The sequence below is a fragment of the Asterias rubens genome, chromosome 9, assembly GCF_902459465.1.
Source record: "Asterias rubens chromosome 9, eAstRub1.3, whole genome shotgun sequence".
In the NCBI taxonomy this organism is placed as follows: domain Eukaryota; kingdom Metazoa; phylum Echinodermata; class Asteroidea; order Forcipulatida; family Asteriidae; genus Asterias; species Asterias rubens.
In genome coordinates this window covers 10,145,281-10,166,951 of record NC_047070.1, presented here as the reverse complement: position 1 = coordinate 10,166,951, position 21,671 = coordinate 10,145,281, and the positions used below count along the sequence as shown (strand labels likewise).

Sequence of the window (21,671 nt, the reverse complement as noted above, 5' to 3'; positions counted from 1 at the left end):
GATATTGTAAAAGTAGAATACAATAATCCACACAAATTTGCCTCGAAATTGCTCGATTGTCCTTTTACTTTGCGAACTAACAGTTGTCGACAATTTAAGGGAGTCATAAATGGCCGACCGTGTTAGTCGACGAGGTAAAAGGAAAACAAGGCAATTTCGAGGCATGTTTGTGTGGATCATTGTATTCTACTTTTACAACATCTTCCAACCCATATGCATTCTTTAACAAACTGTTACGAACGCTTTTTAAAGACCAACTCGACCGATCCAAGGCAACGTGTTCCTTTAAAATACAAACCTCCTCATCCTCAGAGTTTGACATTTCAAAGTTAAAAGCGTAAAACATCAGCAGACAAACTGATGTATCCTACTTTTAAACGAGAAACCTGTGGTTGATTTGTAAATCTGTTGGTAACAAAGGCATTCATTTTCATTTCAAATGTATGTTGTGATTATTTTCAATCACTTTTGTAGCTTCGTTTTCCTTTGAGACAAGAGAAAACTTGTGCGCCCAACTTTCCAATTCAATTCATACAAGAACGATATTTTATAACTTTGTTGTTTTTCTCTTATGATTCCAACCTCCCAGCTTCAATTTGGTAACGCAAACAAAACAAATGTGAAAATCATTCAAAAGATCATTTCAACCTAAAAAAAAAAAAATCAACTTGTAAGACAAGAAAATACAACAACGAAAGTTGTCCGACGATTCTTTAGGTAAGCCCGGAAATCATGTGAATTTCAATGGCGCGGTCGGGAGTGAATGGCGCTATGTTTAATATTGCGTGAGTGCTAAGGGGTTTAGGCTTTCCTTTTAGCCATGCAAATCGGTATCCAATTTAGCAGAGTAGATAGCAACTAGATATTCATGTGAAAAGCACTGGGAATATGAATGTTGACTGCGTGGATTGCTAAAATTAATGATCTTTTTGAATGGCATGACACAAAAGAACAATTACTTAAATGTACTTGCACATTCAGTAAAATTTATAGGAGCTTTCAATTCCGCTCAAAAAAGAAAACTGCAATATTTCAAATGGTGCTTATTTGCAAAACAAATGACTCGGGAAAGCTGTACCCTTTCATTTTGAAAGGGCAAAGACACCAAGGTGAATCGTCTCTAATTAAACAGCCAATAAAGGATGATCTCAAATATATAGATATTACAGTTTTCTAATAGCTGGAGTCCATAGGAAACATTAAAACAATATAACGAGTCTTTTACCTCACGTTAAAACATGGTAAAAATGTTTTTTCTGAAAAACGCGGGGTCAAAAAAACCTGCGCGACAAAGGAAGCTTGACGTCAGTGGCTCTATTTGGTGTGGAAAATAGTGCCCTCAGTTTGCCAAAGCTGGAAAACTGTGTTCACACCCAATTAGGGGAATTTCGTCACTGGCGTCAAGAGGTCATTATAATAGATAAGCCGTTTTTGACTCTCGGCTGGAAAAGCCGCGCGGCTGGGTGCATTTTTTACCCGAGTTATTTGTTACTAAATGCAAATTTTGAGAGTAAAATGGTTATTAACCGGTATCTACGATGTCTATTTGGCCATAAAAAGGTAATAGTTGTATCGAGATCATCCTTTATTGGCTCTTTAAGAGTTAATATGCAAGGTGTCTACAATGCATAATGAAACCCAACACTCATGTAGTTTCAGGCCAGATACTTCAATGAGGCAACGAAGGTGTTTTCCTCCGTGCCCCCTTGGTGTCCTTGAAACAGTAGAATTTACATTTTCCTCATAAGGTGCCCTTTATAACAAGGAGAAAATGCCTTTGTGCCCTTACTCTTTCAAAAACGAAGCAAACAGGCCTGTATTTTCTATGTAATTGTGACATTTTTACCCTCCACAAAAAAATCCTATCCCTTTAAAATGTTGATACATCCGTTACCTGATGTACGCCCAACATGCCCTCTAAAGTACTGTCTGAAGTGATGGAATTATGGCAAGCGGGCTGGCTTGCTGCCACGGGCAATCAACATCGGACAGTAGGGCTGATGTTCAAACCGAACCACACACGTCCCTAGCATATAACCAATACGGCTACATACGCGCAGTTTCAGTTCAGAAGTTCATTATACCCTCCAGGCAAGACCAAATCAAAAACAATTTCCTAGTATTTGAATAGAGTCAAGTTTGAGACAAGTCTGTCGTTTCTGAACCCCCACATAGGAATTGATGCATGTGGTGTTCTGATAAAAACATACCTAAATACTACACACACAAAAGGGTGAAATCTGTGCCCACGGCTAAGGCAAGATCTACGCATAAATGTGGGACTAGACGACAACCTCTGATATTTAGCAAGCGCGATCAGGTATCTCCTAGACATGTATACATTGTGTGTTACGTTTGTGAGTGTGGCACTACATACGTGTACGTACAATTACTGTACATGTCCATGCCCGGGACTGGATCAATTTGTCTCAGAGTGTCTCAGGGATACCCTTTGAAGCAGGGAGTGAGATTTACGTTTGTGTGTACCTCCTCACCTGATTATAGTAAAGTAATCCTTTCTTGCCCACAACTAATTGGATTTGCTCAATTCTTGACAGTGTAAAGTTTGTACTGCACTTTAGTCCGGTATGAGATTTTGCTAATGAAAGTGGTTTACAATTCATATTTTATAAGCCAAATCTTGCTCCAAATTACACACTTCAGCGACCAACACTTGTGTACATTTTTTATAGAAGGGGTCCACATGAGATGTGATGCTAACAAGATTACATTATAAAATGGGCTAGAAAATTGTATGCAGATGCGATGATACATACGCGGAGTTGCCCCAAATAACATGGTGTTATTCCTTTATTTTGTCATGTAAAAACTCTATCATTGAACTGTTTTACCTAAAAACTCTAGCATTCATGTGAAAACTCTAGCTAGTTGTTATTTTGTTCATTTTTAAGTAATTACTTAAAAATTAACAAAATAAAAATTCAAACTTAGGCACGTATACATCATCAGTATATTACCCAGTATTTCCAATTTTGTTCACATTCAATGTAATATGGACAGAAGTGAACACTTAACCTTTGAAAAACCACAAAACAAACTTGGTAATGAATTTGTCAACAGCAAACAGTGTCATTTCACTAAAGTTGTTTATGTTGTACAGCATGTTATTGTACACAAGAAAGATCGCAATTACGTGCCCAATCAATGACAAGAATGAACATCCAGATTGTACAAACCAAACACAAATGACTTCATGACGATTTATGCACACACTAAAAATAGAAAGCACGGAACAGCCTTTTCTATTACATCCTGTGATTTTCACTCGCAATCAATTACAGGCACAAAAGTACAAACACAGCTAAATGAACTACATGTAGCCTTACAATGTAATGTACATTTAGCCTGATGCCCTGTGTATTTGTCAAAAACCTGCACAGGGCAAGAAGTACTCGGTTTATTCTTGGGCAGAGGATGGGTGAGATGTCCTACCCCGATAGACTTAAGTCCCTCAACTGGTCATCTCTGTCAATTTGTCTGTTTTGTATTTTATCATTAAGTGTAAGTTTAACCTTATTCACTGTGATGTGGCAGACATCATTTCTGTCAATCATAGATATCCTAATGTTCTCACCTTCAAACACCTGTATGCTAGAACCGATGCTCTGCACTTATCTGCTCCTCATCTTTTTCCCAGACTTTGGTCTCGTTTGCCAGAAAACATTCGTAATTCACTACTGCTCTTGCCCTTCCACAGCTTTCTCAAATCACTTAGATTTTCTGTCTGTCAATCTCATGAATCTACTGAATAGTAGCTTTAGCCAAATCACTTGTGCAATATTTTAAGTCGTTTTAATTTATCTACAAGTTTAGGTTTTATTTATTTATTTATTTCCCTTTATTGTTTATCCTTACCCCATCTGTTATTTTTACTTATTTATTTATTTTTAATTTAATTTAATTTAATTTATTTTTTATTCTTAAAATATATTTATCATTTTCTATTGGTTTTTAATGTTCTGCTTTTATTATTGCTTTGTGAACTATATTATGTTAAATCTATATTAATTTTATTGTGTACCCCAGATGTGGGGCAACAGATCTACGGATCATAGTATGTATTTGCTTTTGTTGTCCCTTGCCCATCTTGGGGTATAATGTTGTCATTGTATTTTGTTTTGTACTGTTATGGCGAATAAAATAATAATAATAATAATAATAATAAGTATCAAAACTGTACAAATAACAGTGAAACAGCCTGTGTTGATTGGTCTTGAGCAAACGTTGTACATGTATTACTGTCATGACTGTACATGTTCTGTTCGTATTTTCTTCTTCTTTTGTTTCTTCCCTTCTAGTGCAGCCTTTGTGATTAAAGATAAATTCACTGCCAGACACACCCTGGCGGGCCCCTTCTCGATAAGCATGAACCAAACTTTTTCCCTTAACCCTTAACATCACAACTTTGTTTTAAACACATTCTTACAATTTGATCACACAAGTGTGTATCCCATGTAGGTTTCATAGTATATCAGTCTAAACCCCGGAACAGAACAAAATGTTTGTCTGGCTGACTCGGGAGTCACTACTCAGGACTCAAGACATAAATCACTACCCAGGATCAACTCAGGAATCACTACTCAGGATTCAACTCAGGATCACAACTCAGGAATCATTACTCAAGACTCAACTCAGGTATCACTACTCAGGACCCACCTCAGGTATCACTACCATGGACTCAACTCAGAAATCGATACTTGGGATTGGACTCAGGTATCACTACTCAGGACTCAACTCAGGAATCACTATTCAGAACTCTAGTCAAGAGTCACTAAAAACTCAACACATGAATCCCTTCTCAGGACTCAATTCAGGTATCACAACTCGGGAATCAACTCAAGAATCACTACGCAGGACTCAACTCAGGAATCACTACTCAGGATTCAACTCAGGAATCACTACTCAGGATTAAACTCAGGATCACAACTCAGGACTCAACTCATGACTTAAACTCAGGTTCACTACTCAGCACTCAGCTCAGGAATCACTACTCAGGACTCAACTCCTGAATGAATCACTACTCAAGACTCAACTCAGGTATCACTACTCAGGAACCACCTCAGGTATCACTACCATGGACTCCACTCAGAAATCGATACTTGGGATTCGACTCAGGTATCACTACTCAGGACTCAAAAAAAGAATCACAACTCAGAACTCAAGTCAGGAGTCACTAATAACTCAGGACTCAACTCATGAATCTCTACTCAGGACTTACCACTCAGGACTCGACCCATGAATCACTACTCATGGCTCAAATCAGATCACTACTCAGAACTCAACTCAGGTATCACAACACGGGACTCAACTCAGGAATCACTACTCAGGACTCAACTTAGGAATTACTATTCAAGACTCAACTCAGAAATCCCTACATGGGACTCACTAACCATTAACTACATACCATGCACACATGCATACACACAAGCTCATTATCGGAGTTCCAATTATCATTTACTACGGCTTGTAATTGTGCTCGAGCTAAAAATAGCAAAGTACACTTAATTTCCTCATCTGACTTGGACGTGTTTCATTGCGTGGGAGATGGAAAGATGCAAACAAATCAGGGACAGACTTCTGCGATCTGGTGATCGTATTAGGGCAGACTCTCAAGCAACTTCTAGGATTCATAGCAAATGTTTTTCAAGTGCCATCTGTTCACTAAATCCACCACAAGAAATGTACGTACATGTACTGTACAGTGTACACATCCAACGCTGATCAAACTTAATAAGAAAAGAATATTATACCTTGCCAAACATACAAATTCATAATAATTAAATCAATGTAAATCTTACATGTATTATAAGTTTACATCCTCAGTTTGGCTTCCTTTTTTTAGGGGGGGGGTAAATGCTGACAGAATCAGTGAGAGAAGGATTATCTTCCAGAAAAACATGTTATATGTTGGTGACTTAAGAAGCAATATTGTTTTGTGTTGCATCTTCCTACAGAAATGTCCAAAGATACATGTAACAATTTCAATTGTGGCACTTCTCGCAATGTTGATCAAATATCGTCCGTTAACAATTCTAATAGAAGAGAGGAGGGAATTAAAATGTTGATGATTTAAAAGAGGAATAATTTGTCACACAGAGCTCAAAGGACAATTTGTTTCCTGCGACAACAGTAATTGGTATTAAGGCATCAATGTGGGGGATGAGGTTTGGCCAAAGTTTCGTTTAAAGACACTGGACACCATTGGTAATTGTCAAAGACCAGTCTCCTCACTTGGTGTATCTCAACAAATGCATAAAATAACAAACCGGTGAAAATTTGAGCTCAATTCGGGTCATCGTTGCGAGATAATAATGTAAGGAAAAAACGCCTTGTCACAGAAAGTTGTGTGCTTTCAGATGCTTGATTTCGTGACCTCAAATTCTAAATGTGAGGTCTCAGAATCAAATTCATGGAAAATAACTTCTTTCTCGAAAACTATGTCACTTCAGAGGGAGACGTTTCTCACGATGTTTTATCCCGTCAACCTCTCTCCATTACTCGTCACCAAGAAAGGTTTAATGCTAATAAATATTTTGAGTAATTACCAATAGTGTCCACTGCCTTTATAGATGCAACTTGTTGTTTCCTTAGACAAATTCACAATACTTGCTGTTCCAAAATATTGTAGGAAAAGCAGGCAAAGGGTGTGCGTACTGTTCTTATCAATTTTATTTTTGTCACACAGACTCCTCTTTGAGTTATTTGCAAAAGTTTGGTGTTTGTTTGTTGCTTTTGTTTTTGCTGTAATTTCTTTCTTACGAAATTGTTTTTGTCAGGCTTATCAAAACAAGCCTTTATGGCTTAGCGGTAAATGCCCCAATTTTCGTTTGCTACAATGTATGTATCCATTACATTATATTATTTTCATTTCATTTTCATTATTTATTTTTCTTGTATTTTTCTTGACTGCCTTTGATTTAAATAATTGCAATTAATTTGTTTATTATTCTTGGTTTTTCACCAATATGTATATGAATATTGATAAATCACCAATTAAGTGATTATTTTGCAGAGCTCAATACTTACATCATGCAATAAGCATTAATAGTTAAAAACCATGCAGTTAATTGTTCCATAAAGCCACAATTTTTCATCTGTTGTGTTTAGAGAGCAACTTTACAATATTACATACATGTACTGTAAAATGCTGAATAATAGCACCTGATATCTAAGCTACAACGTGCTAAACCTCAGTCATGTCAGTGTTCAACCCTTCGCACGACATTATATTTTTTTAAATTTTAATTGATCACTGAAATAAATAAAAGAATTGTTTAAAAGAGCCTTGCCTTTGGCCTTTCCACAAAGTCCTTCAAATTTCTCTCACATGTTGCTGACTACCCAAAATTGTACAAAGGTGTTGTATGTTTTATGCATGTCTCTAATTTAATTCCTTCTGGACGAGATTTCCTCCCAGCTTCAAAATAATCTCTCTGTTCATCCAAGGTATCCTATGTACACATCATCATTAATAGTAAAAGTAATCTACATGTACCTACACGTTGTGATTAGTAAACTTGGTACCAGTTTTCAAAGAGCTGTGAGCTGACCACACTGTCCACGGAGTACATTGTAGCACGCACAACCACAACATGAAAACCAGGAATAATAACCTGACACATGATAATAATAATAATAGACCGTATCAAATAACCCCTTAGTTGCTATGAAAGTCGCCATCTTGTAGGGCAAACTGTATGCGTGCTAAACGCGTACATCAAGCACGCAGGAGTCCCGGTTGGATTTCTATGGCACACATACCCACACGCACACGCTCACAGACGCCATGTTATAGGGCAGGTATATGAATGGTGACGTTATATTCAATATGGTCTATTTGTGGTTGAACAACAATTTGTTATACTAGAGTGGGACTCAAACCAACGATCACCGGATTTGTGTGCCAAAACTCTACCAACTCAGCTATCTAGCCATTTGTTGGCAGTTTCCCTATTTAATAATAATAATAATAGTAATAACAGTGGCCTCTTATATATAGCGCTCGTATCCATCACTCAGTGATGCTCAAGGCCCTTTACTATTCACTATTGTCCTGCAAGGCATTGTGAAGTGTCATTTTTTGGAGTATGAGATTAATTTCTTTACATAGCAAAAATGCAATGTTTAGAAGGTGATGAGGCGCAATTATAGACAGCCAATCAAGCCAGGAACACCGGGGCAAACCCCTTCTCTTTTTCATAAGTGCACTGGAATCTTTTACCGTGCATTACAGAACACACACACACACCCTATGGGAGACTTTTGGGTTGCTTGGTGGCAGCAGACTTACCAGGTAAAATCCATTGTTCTCAGTAATGTGCGCATGCTCAGAACTACATAAACCATGGAAATTTACCTGGTAAGTCTGCTGCCACCTAGCGTTCCAAAGTTTCCCATTGGTTTTACGTCCCATCCAAAGGACGCAGAGTGACACGACCAGGACTTGAACCAACACGTTGCTGACCAGAAACACCAGAGCTTGTGTCCGGTGCTCGTGTCCGCTTGACCACGACACGCCTGTGACCTAAACCTGATGTCAGCAAAGGTTAAGTGATTTTTCATTATGCAGGCCAGTTCTTTTACGTGCATTAATACAAAAAATACAGGACCATTGCTTTTACAGCCCATCCGCAGGACTCAAGAGTGATACCATATTGCAAATGGTCTGTTTCAAGATATCTTTCAAGAATTTGTCCGCAATGTAATTTTCAAAAAGTAAAATTACATCTAAAGGTATGCGGTTGAGCAAAACAAAACAAAACAGGAAAGCTCATTTGGAAATAAATAAACAATTAAAAATAACTAATAAAAGAGGTTGGTGGCATAACAAAATCTTGAAAAGAGGAAAACTAGTGAAATAACTGAACTACATGTACCTATAGTAAGCAGTACATACCTTCAATGCAAACAATTGAGTTTTCTACTTGTGTGAATCTTCACGTATGTGTATAATGAAAATACTTGCAAAGAAATACACAACACCTTACAAGTCACGATACAAGATTTAATAATGTTGTTACCAAGGTTACATTATGTCTTGCGTGGACACAACCAATAACTAGCTTTGACGTTTCTCATGTCAATGTCAGGCCATATTGATCTTGAAGACCTAGCTGGCCATCGCAGACCCAACTACAGCCGGTTTAAGGCCGTTCGGGAACACCAGTTCCTCTCTCAGGCTCTATTCTAGCCACTTAATTTGATTTTCCCATCAACCAAAATCAGTCTTAAAGGTAAGTAAATTATCACATCACCAACAATACAATTTGCGTCCCTTTGAATATAATTTGATTTTAAAAACCCTGTACTCAATCAATCTTAAAGCAATGTACAATCAGGGTTGAAATTTGTCTCTGGACCACAGGCACGAGGGCATTTGTTTTGGTGTCGGGCAAGGTGTTTTAAAATGACAACAAAAATATGTCAACATTTTAATTTTGAATATATATATACATGATGATAAAAAATTCCCCTGCCACCCTTCAATTCTTTTGAGGAATGACATAATGAAGTACAGTTTTTAATACCCATACAGACGAATGAAATCAACCTTCTCTTATGTGTCTTTTTTAGCACAAGTCCAAATAAAAAAGTTTACTTTTAAAAATGCATGTGAAACTGAGTCAGTTAATATACATCGATGTTCTACTGTATTTCTATACCTCCATAGTTTATTATTTATTTTGAGTCTGGTCTTGTGTCCAGTAAACATTTTGAGCCACAGACCAGGCTGTGATCTTGACGATTCCCCCACCCTCTCCCCAAAAATAGTTACAAAATTCAAGTCCGGTACTTGTACATTATATGCATCACCTCAGCCACAATATTTCTTATTAACTAGTAAGAATTGTTTGGTTCAAATTGATCTATTTATAATTTTATAGAATATTTACCACAACATGCTCAAAATTGTTACCTACAATTTTGTCAACTTCTTTGCCTTAAATAATTCTAATACATTGGAGACCTTGACAGGTATTTTATCAAAATGTCATCACCCACTGCCTTTATAACTTGCCTCCTGATTCTGCTGCACCTGCTGGCCAATACAATAGCACAATATATGGTCAGATGCTGAGTGTACAGTACATGATGTATGCACACTGCACAGTAAACATACTTCAAGAGTCATCAAGAACAGTAGGGTGCCCAGTGCCTCTTAGCTTGATTTCTTAAGAATGAACAATATGCAAATAGAAAGGTCAACAATGCCTGTGATGCACAGTTACGCACTCAAGAAACACTGCTTTGTAAATAAAGTCAAACAAAAGATTCAAGAATGCCACTGGCAGAACCAGAGAGACCCACTAAGAACCCTTGCTCCCCATTACCCCCCCCCCCCCGAAAAAAAAATAGACAAATTCAAAACATTTTTTTTTAAATTCTACGCTGTCTAGTTACACCATTGGAGAATGTCTTCTGAATTTGGGCATTGCATCAACCATTAAATTATGCACGTAGTGTGTACACCAACAAATTGGTTCATTAGCTTTGGTAGTATCTTCATTGTTTAAAATTTGTTATTATAAACAGTCTATGTAATGATGTATTGTTAATCCTCGACTAAGAATTTTGGTGCTTACTTAAAATGTATGTAAGCCTAAAATAGGTCTGTATTTAGTCATTTTGAAATGAAAATTTCAGTTCGAACATCCAAGAAATACAACATCTTTAAGAACCCCTTGGAGTCCATGAGCAAATGTTGGCCACTTTGCATTTCCTAAGACCTTTTCATTTTGGGATAAACAGCACAAACGTGGCAGGTGTTTTCCCGTAATTGTGGAGATTGGGTTGTTGCACTGGGCAGGATGCTCACATTTTCAGTCATTCATTTAATAAGTTGTCAGCTGTGAAAATAATTCCTTACAACACAACGGTTGACATTTATGTTTATCGACGTCAGGTATGACAAAAATAAAATGTCAAATGTTGGGTTCTGAAGTGGCACTGCCATACTCTGTTTGACCCTGGAGTGGAAATCTAGGGGTGCATTTTGACAGCTTCACATAATGTAGGTCTACACGGTTAAAGCCATTGGACACTTTCTGAACACAACGAAAATTAAAAGTTCACAGATTTACAAATACAGGGTTTACAGAAGGTAATGGTGAAAGTCTTCCCTGAAAATATTATTCCATGAAAAGCTTTACTTTTTGAGAAAACATTAAAACAATTACCAATTCTCGATATCGAGAATGACGGATTTATTTTATGTATGTCATGACATGGCGAAACGTGCGGAAACAAGGGTGGGTTTTCCCGTAATTTTCTCTCGACTCTGATGACCGACTCAGCCTAAATTTTCACAGATTTGTTATTTTATATAAGTTGTGATACATGAAGCGTGGGCCTTTGGACAATACTGCTTACCGATGTTGTGCGATTGCTTTAAATAAAATTAAAAGAGAGGAGGGACACATGTAGTACAATAATAGCCCGCTTGCATTGGCCAAACGAACAATGGCTCTGAAATCAATAAACCGAATCATTATGAGGCTAAAAACACATCTTACATATATCAGAGTTAAAATGGAATCATAAAATAAAGACATGGATTCGTGAAATAAAGACAATCTATGAAAAGAGAGTGACAAAGCGTGTCAATGATACAGTCCAGGATATCCATCACTCAGGGAATACAGTTGATGCCTTCAGGAAGAAGGATGACATCAATTTGTGCAAAAAGTGACCATCTTCGGAATAAGAATAAATATAAATATTTATAGTACACTTACGGGTACAACCATGGGTAAAATCTCTTTTGAAGGAGTGGTGGCTCTGAAAAGAGCCGGTTTGGTCTCGATGTTTTGAACAGTGTACTCTGCTCGTCTTCAGAGCCACCCCTCCTTCAAAAGAGATTTTACTCATGGTTGTACCCGCAAGTTTACTATTAATATTTATGTTTATAGTTACTCTTATTCTCCACACCATGCAAAGCTTCAAACACCATTTATCTTTGGAATAGCTTTATTCTATCGGCCGTGTAAGAACTCATTGTAGTTTTTAGGTATGTTTTTATTAATTTTGGTTTTTACCTAAGATACATGTACACTGATGTGTGTTAGTATACAAATATTGACTGCTTCGAGTGCTATGGTTAAAACTATGACTCCCGAGGTGATCCCCGGAGCGTTCTATTTTCCCGAGGCGAAGCCGAGGGAAAATAGAACGCTACGGGGATCACCGAGGGAGTCATAGTTTTTAACCATTGCACGAGTAAAAGCAGTCAATATTTGTTTTATAACACCCCAAACATTTCTAAATACTGTACTATTATTATTAAGTTACAGACCTGAATGCTACAATCCACGGACGACGCGAAACCTGTGAAAATTTGAACTCAATTGGTCATCAAAGTTGCGAGATGATAATGAAACAAAAGCACCATTGTCAAACGAAGTTGTGTGCTTTGAGATGCTTGATTTCGAGACCTCAAAATCAAATTTGTAGGTCTCGAAATCAAATTCCAATATTTGGGTGGAAAGTTACTTCTTTCTCGATAACTACATTACTTCAGAGGGAGTCTTTTCTAAGTTTTTTCACAATGTTTTGTACTATCAACAGCTCTCCATTGATCGTTAACAAGTAAGTTCTTATGCTAACAGGGATTTCCAATAGTGTCCAGTGCTATTAAAAACAAATAAATTTGTAGTCTAAAATCAGGAATGAAATGATCTTGGCCAAGTGGGTATGGTTTTTTTTTCATCTTGTTTGTTTTTTATTTTTATATCCATCCTTGGGTATATATTTTAATTACTTTAAACTGATTTTATTTTCACTAATTTCTTTTGAATCACCTTCTTACAATTTAGATTTTTTTTTCTTTTCTGAATATTCCCTAGCGAGTGAAGAAATCAAAATCACAGACTTTACCAGAATGCAACAGAACATGTGAGGATTACACAATACATGCATCCTTTAGTTTCCCTCAAAGGTCAAGAGGTGTTGTGTGTGTTGCGGGTAATCTAAACCTCCTCCAGGAACCTGCTATTGATATAAACTTTCAATTTTGTTAATTCCCTGCCAATGGATTCTTGTATCATTCCGCAGAAAAACATCCAATGTACGTGTATCCAAAATGATGGAACTGCAAAATAAAAGAGCAAAGCACCTGTTCAATACATTTGTATAAGTGTACAATATAATAGCGCCAATAATTTCTGGTAAAAGTAGGCACCCATCCCCACAGTAACTAAATGCCCATCCCCCCCCCCCCCCTCCTCCTGACCCGGACCCCCAGGTTTTGAAATGCTTGTACTGTATGTTTTCATCTTTAAAAAAAGTTTACAGATTTACAAATTACTTACAGGATTTACAGAAGGTAATGGTAAAAGACTTCTCTTGAAATATTATTCCATGAAATGCTTTACTTTTTGAGAAAACATTAAAACAATGTAAATTCTCGATCTCGAGAATTCTGGAACTATTTTAAACACATGTCATGACACGGCGAAACGTCCGGAAACAAGGGTGGGTTTTCCCGTTATTTTCTCCCGACTCCAATGACTGATTGAGCCTAAATTTTCACAGTTGTTATTTTATCTATAAGTTGTGATACACGAAGTGTGGGCCTTGGACAATACTGTTTACTGAAAGTGTCCATACTGGCTTTAAATAGTTGCATCTACTCAAGAAGAGGCAACTATTTGAAGTTGAAAACACACAGTATACTACTTCTTCTTCCACAAAATGGAAACACTTTGACCCCCTCTACACTGCGTGTCTAGAGAAACAAATTATGTTTATATGGCGGCTTTGAGAAGCCATTGGGGTTTTTTTTTCTCCTGAGAACAAGGATGTTATAAGGCCAGTATGAAAAGGAATTGAGAGAAGACTCCTTGAAATTCCATCGGTCTGAAATTATGTTAATAAAATGTATACAAAAAACCTCTTCCCGGGGTACCATTATTTGCACAATGGCCATTATTGTAATGTAATGTAATGTAATGTAATGTAATGTAATGGATCATCTAGGTTGTATTAACATCTAGGCCTATTCAATATGAATGGGCATTGGGCAGCAGTACGTAATGTATACAGTTGGCGAAATATCATTTTCCATGTGAAATTGAAACTCTGCTAATTGACACATTTTTTTATTTGGGTAATCTGTGAGAAATTTATGATGGTACATTTTTATTTTATTTTTTTACTCGAACAAATTCAATTTATGAGTGGGAAACGTGAGAAGAGACTAATTTTAGAGTTGACAGACAGTGATTCAAAAGTGAAACTTCTGAAAGATTTTAAATGCTGTCCTTCCCTTGAGCTTTTGGTTAACAACAAAAACAATATAAACTTATGGCTAAAGGAATGACTTTGCGTACCAACAGGGCCCAATTTCATAGAGCTGCTAAGCACACAAATTTGCTTAGCATGAAATTTCTTCCCTGATAAAAACAACAAAATGTCCACGTGATTTTCAGAATAACCAAACAACAGCTGAAAATCAGTAACAAGCAATATGCAACAAATAGAAATTTGGTTGGTAATCCTGTTTTTATCAAGGAAGAAATTTTATGCTAAGCAAATTTGTGTGCTTCCAAGCAGCTCTCTATGAAATTGGGCACAGGTCATTTCAGATAAAAACCTTAAGCGCTGGATTCAATGAAAAAGCACTTATGTAGCAATCAAAATAAGCCGGAGATTTACAGCATCTTTACAAGCTCTAGACTTTTATTATTCATGAACAGTTTGTTGTTGGACGGTTAACGCTTCTCTGGAGGATTGCTACTGATCACGTTCGGACACTTTATTTTCAGGGAGACTTCATATTGAAATACCAATGAGATTCGATTGAGATTGATGAATAAACCAATCCCAAACACGTCTTCTATTTTAAAAGAAACCTTCAGGTTCACTTTAAATGAACACAATGCCTCTATAAAAAGCGTTTGTAACTGTTTGCTATAAAATTCATGTGGGTAGAAAGATGTTGTAAAAGTAGAATACAATGATCTACACAAACATGCCTCGAAATTGCACGGTTTTCCTTTTACCTCGTCGACTAACACGGTCGGCCATTTATGGGAGTCAAATTTTTGACTCCCATAAATGGCCGACTGTGTTAGTTCGCACAGTAAAAGGAAAACCACGCAATTTCGAGGCAAACTTGTGTGGATCATTGTATTCTACTTTTAAAACATCTTTCCAACCATTTATATGCATTTTATAAAAAACAGTTACAGACGCTTTTTATAGACCAACATGTCCGATCCATGCTCTGTGTTCATCAAAGCCATTGAGGGCTAGATAATTTTTATCTACACAGTTTAATGGAACGTGTGACTTTCATAACTGGCCTAAAGACAGTGGACACTATTTGTAATTGTCAAAGACCAGTCTTCTCACTTGGTGTATCTCAACATATTGCACAAAATATAAAACCTGTGAAAATTTGAAGCCAATTGGTTGTCGCAGTAGCGAGATAGACCTAATAATGAAAGAAAAAACACCCTAGTCACACGAAGTTGAGTGCTTTCAGATGCTTGATTTTCGTGAACTCAAATTCTAAATCTGAGGTCTCAAAATCAAATTCGTGGAAAATTACTTCTTTCTGAAAAACTACGTCACTTCAGAGGGAGCCGTTTCTCAGAATGTTTTATACAATCAACCTCTCCCCATTAGGCCTACTCGTTACCAAGTGAGGCTTTATGCTAATAATTATTTTGAGTATTAAATTACCAATAGTGTCCACTGTCTTTAAACCGTTACACAGTAAGCTGTTTCTAACAATTTTAATGGAACTACCCTTCTGTAAAAAGGAGCAAATGTCAACACACTTTTAAGGATTAAAAATAGAGCGCTGTGTAACCCTTGCTCTTTGCAAACCACCAAACCACAGTGGGCCGTACAAAGCAAAACAAATAACATGAATCTTAGGGGATTGCTAGTAATGTAATTACATGAAACGTATACAAAAGGGATGTCAATCATTCTTCCTGTATAGTGCAAAATGTATAGGACTGACATTTAAAAGAAAAATTAAGGTCTCTTTTTATTAATGACATTTGGAAACAGATTTCAATGTTTTTTGAAAAAAAAATGGTGAAACACTTTAAGACAATTTAAACGTCCCAACTCTAACTGTTCGCACACCTATAAGTACAAAACAGAAATGCCTGCTATAAATAAGGGAATCAATGTTGTGGTGAAGAGGTTTTCAACTAGTGGTTTAATCCCAACGAGGCCTGGTTCTTGATAATTTTACCTAGACGAAGTTGAGGTAAATTATAAAGAACCAGGCCTCGGCGGCTTTAACCCACTAGTTGAAAACCGATTCAACACACTTTGATTCCCATTCAATAACTTTTCGGTCAAAAAAATCATCACTTTTCGGTCAAAAAGTAAAATAAATGCAAAATTTATAATTGTTACATGATTTCTTTCAACACAACACCCCTCCAGCTATGGAATGGTATTTAGCCCTCCGCCGCCCTCGCGTAAACAACTCCTTATAAGGGAATGCTGTGCGCGTCGCGCGTATCGTGTGATGTGGCACAACTGTCCCGGCCGTTGCTCTCGACCAATAGGAATGAAGAAACTGTCTTAAGCACAGGTACAAGTTTGCGTGTCACACCCATGAATTAACACTTTTTACCGGTCATAAACAAAAGGTTTATACACACCCACGTGACGTGCTCTCCACCAATAGAAATAGCGAAACTGTCTGAGGTATTTATGAATAGCATTTCAATGATTTCTATTGAGGGATGCCATGGTGAAGATCAGCGGCTAGGAAAGGGCTTCATGGAGGAATCACACATCAAGGGCTACAGCCTGCGTGGGTGGATGATGCCTAGAGTAAAGCCCGGTTCATACTTCCTGCGAATGCGAATGCGATACGAATGTTGACGTCACAAATTCGCAACGAATAATTCGCAGCAGTTCAACTTTGCTCAACTCACTTGCACGAATATCGCTGCGAAAGGAGGGTTGTGACGTCACATTTACGTCAAATTCGCTTCGCATTTGCATTTGCATGAAGTATGAACCAGGCTTTAGTACAATAGGTGTAAGGTACAAGGTACAATCTTTCTATAAATATCAAATAAAAAATTGCTTTAGAGTATGCCCCTAGCTACAACTACTAGGCATTTTTTTTTCCTGAGAGCGATATCCGTCCAGGTTGTCTCATTTAAATGCATTCATGTGGTTTACTCTATTCCACCTTGTGACACTTGTGAAATCAAATCCTGAAGAAACTTGGTCAGAAGATTGACTTCAGTAAATATTTTAAAGCTTTCAAAGGATAACTTTCCGTATGGCGCCACCACTTTTTCACTCATTTTTACAAAAAGGGATATATCAATCAGGTAAATTAGATACTATATTATTTAATTTCGAATGAAAAAGTGGTGGCGCCATACGGAAACTTTTCCCTTTCAAAAAACATGCACGCTTTATTGGTCTAGGCAATCTGGTTCTTTTTTTTAATTGAATTAACAACCATCCGAGCTACACCAACAACACCACTGACATGACCGAGGGCAATTGTACTGGTTTTTGGAAGTCTGGGTTACATTACATGTACTGCATCCAAGCAATGCTTTTTTTTAAACTGGACACTAAAAAACATTGTTGGGTCCAGTAACTCAGACTGCGATAATTCTTGCTGGCAAATGTTTTCTTAGATTGTAAAATTGCTCTGCCCTTGCCAATGGTTAATAAGGATCACATAAAATGCTAGTTGCGATAACGTAGGCTACTCCTTCTCCCAACGGGAGAAGGCAGGCCTGATACTTCACAGAGGCAACGAAGGCGATTGCCTCCGTTGCCCCTTGCAATTGCCTTGGTGCCCTTGAAATGCTCCAGTACAAATTTACAATTTCCTCATAGGGTGCCCTTTGCCAAAGAGTAAATGCCTTGGTGCCCTTGCCCTTTCAAAAACGAAGCATACAGGCCTGGAGAAGGGTAACGTAATCGCAACTAATAAAATGCATGAAAACATAGCAGCATCAGACGTACATGGCAGAGGCTTTCAAAAATGTGTGTAGCCAGTTTAGTGCTCTACTTACTCCTAATCTAATAGATTTAAATAGCCTAGAATTTGAACTATCGTTCCTCTACCGCGATAGTAGAACTTAGGTTATTACGCTCTGCCCTCTTTCTATCATTGCCAGACCTACTTCTAGAAACTAAACTAAAGGGTTCCCCCTCGCTCACGCGGGAGCCTTTTATACATGCAGTTTCTAGAAGTAAGCTAGACCAAGTAACTGGGGCGCCTTCCTCATTTTTGTCAAAATTACTAGCTAGGTACATGTACTTTCGTGTTAACAAGTGACAGTGACCCAGTTGCTGGGTTTATTATTGTGTTATCCTAGATGGCTTGCTTCCTCAGTGCTGGCAGTGGCACCGTTAAGGGAATTTGGAGTTATGCACTTCTGGCTGGATGACTTGAATTTTAGTTAGAAATTTATATGGGTTTTTATTGTTTAATATAATTGAAATTAAAATTTAATCATATTTTATTCATAATCATACTTCATAATCATAGTCATACCGATTCATTATTCATACGAAAAGGAAGGATAAGAGTCATAAATATTATTCATACGGGAAGGAAGGACAAATCATATGAATATAAATTTGTCTGAGCCAATTAATACATTATTATAAACAGATGAATATTCTCGAGTGTTGCCTTCGTAAAGGCTAAAGCAAGCCATGCACTACCACACCACTGGTGGATTGATAACACTGAAAACGTGGGACCTGTTTTTGTGTTTACGGCGTAGTGAAGCAACACATCCACGCAGATTTATAATGGATAATAATATAATATCTTACCTGTACTTCTGGTAATATTACGGCATAGCTATTTTACATCAGCATGTCGTTTCTTCAACCTGGAACAGTATTTCATGATCGGCCACTCCGAACCACGGCCATGAACGTCAACGTTGCTACAACAGCCATCCCAGTGCTCTAGATTTTTGGCAAGCAATATACTCAGTAAATTTCTCAATCTAAAACCGAAGTTAAAATATTTGCCTGCTGCGCCCGCAGTCGGCGAAGAAGCGTTAGGTATTTTGTACCCCCGATGGAATAAGAAGAGCTTTTTTGGACTAACAGTAGTTGGTTGTAGTTTCCACAATAAATACACCTTTTTCATAACTTAAATGCTAATACAAACAATAAAGGTCCCGGTAAATGACGAATGTTTGGTCATCTAATAAAGGGGGATTATTTTGAGAATATGTACTGCACGGCTCTTGGTTTTCCAACATTATTATTTGTTTATTTGTGAATTGGTGTAGCGCCCTCTACGTGTATTTGTGAGTGAGTGCAGAAAGTAATTTAGCATTTATTATTGTGCACCCCGCCCCCTCTACACAACAATGTACCCATATATATACTTAATTTTACCAGCAACTTTGTGAAAAAGTTCGTTATATGAGACCTTATTAACTGTTCTTCTTTTCCATATCCTAATCCTGTTTTCTAAATCATACATTTATTACTTTGTTGAAGCTGTGACGTCAAATGTCAAGAGCAAAAACTTTGGCCTTAGAAGAAGTATTGATCAGAGTTGCATGGTGACAGTCAAAACTCTACACGGGAAAAGCACTACATGGGAAAAGGGGTTACAATGAAATAAACCAAATGTTACATACTTCTGAAATCACTTAATAATTTTTATTCAGAATGAAACAACAGTAATTGCATAGCAACTAAAACAACTTTAAAACATAGGGGATTTTGGGGGTTTAAAATTACATATTTACCAAGTAAAATCGTAAAATATATTTAAAATCATATCTGCATTACTTTTGCATGTTAGGCAAATTTGAAAGTAAAGAAGTTGATTGAAATTTTGCATAAAGCAAAAAACTTACACTACAACTTGAATAATCGTCAAATAATGCAATATTGCAATTCATATAATTATTCAGATTAAATAAAATCCCATTTTCTCCATACATTAATCGATATGTAAACAATAACGCAAGCAATGTTACTTGCTCCTTGTGCTGCATCTCCACAAAGACATACGCACAATAATATGTTGCCCCAAGGGAGACCTGGCTTGACAATATTCATGAGAAGAAAATTGCTACTGCTTTTCCCCCTTTTTTTTCTGGGATTAGCAAAATGGTAAACTAAATTTAGCCTTGAGAACTTTCTAGAGAAATATACAACCTGTTATAATGTGTACAAAAATAGGGGTTTAATGTGATTGTATGTAATATATTTTTAATTGGGGATAAAGAATATTAACATACATCGATATGTGTTAAGCACTGTATACTCAGTACTTTTCTGAGGTCTGTGAACAAATATCACAGGCATATTACTCGGGTAAAATTAAAACCCACAACCCTTGTAATTCTAGAGCAGTGTCTTATGTGATTGTATCCTTGAGATCCCAGAAGGGACACATTGACAAAACTTCTGACGATAATTTTTTATATGACGGTTTAACAAAAATTGTAGCAAAGGAATCCACAATAAGGTAATTTCTCATGGCTCCGGCCGGATCACAATGTTAAAGGAAAATAACAGAATTGGAAAGAAGACAAAAATCGTCTAAGATCACAGATTTACATAAAACTTGCACACTGTTATGATGATGATGATGATGATGATGATAGTAGTAGAAAACATCCCTTGAAATATTTCTGTCATTTTGGCATTTTCCTTCCGGACAAACTATTTCAGATATGTGTTCCCTTTCTATCAAGAATCCAACTCTTTAAAAACTTGAAATCAAATTTGAAAAAAGTAAAAACTTGTCTACAATTTAGTGAATAAGTGTTACCAAAACGAGGCTAGGAGGATAAAATAGTCAGAGTCCTTATTAAAGAAACGGAAATCATTAATCCTTATTACTATTGCATACAAGAAATAAGACTAAGACCTTGAAGATTACAGTACACTGAAGTTTTTCAGAAATTCTACAATCCTTAAGCACACAAACTATATCCGACAGCAATCCTGAGATTTTACAACTTTTCTTCTCTAAAAAAATTCCAGTTATACAAAAGGGTCATGCCAAAAATCCCAAACAATGACGCAAAACAAACTTTTGCAAGAGTAACATAGGACAAAGCAAGCAGCTGTTAAAGATCACTTCTAATAACTGAAAGGAAATATTCACAAATAAATTTGGAGTTATATTTTTAAAACTAGATAACTGGAATGAATAAATATACATGTATTCACTTTCTAAAGTTCACACTCACTGTCTCTCCAAACCACCCCCCCCCATTGAATAAGAAAACATAAAAATAGTTCAATTAAATTCAATTATAAAGCTTTGAATAAGCAAGCCAACAAATTATTTGAACCAAAACACAAGATAACTCTCTCTGTACAGATAAAATGGATACAAATTTAAAAACAATTTAAATGAACAAAAAAAAACGAGTAAAAATTAGGCAATCACAACCAACGCATTTGTACTCAAGGAACACAACAAATTATTCTTAAAAACTGTTAAAGGCAGTGGACACTATTGGTAATTGTCAAAATCCAGTCTTCTCACTTGGTGTATCTCAACATACACATAAAATAACAAACCTGTGAAAATTTTAGCTCGATTGGTCGCCGGAGCTTCGAGATAACTATGAAAGAAAAAAACACCCTTGAAGCTTGAGGTCTCGAAATCAAATCCGTGGAAAATTACTTCTTTCTCGAAAACTACATCA

At 36.8% G+C, this 21,671-nt stretch overlaps 1 protein-coding gene across 1 annotated transcript in view; it reads right to left on the bottom strand.

The window, feature by feature from the left end:
- LOC117294588 overlaps positions 1 to 18,953 on the bottom strand; it is a 58,265-nt gene extending 39,312 nt beyond the window's left edge. The window contains exon 1 of the mRNA XM_033777073.1: positions 18,811 to 18,953. The gene's annotated coding sequence lies outside the window, so the exon portion shown is untranslated. The remainder of the gene's footprint in view (positions 1 to 18,810) is intronic.
- Between the last annotated feature and the right edge of the window lie 2,718 nt (positions 18,954 to 21,671).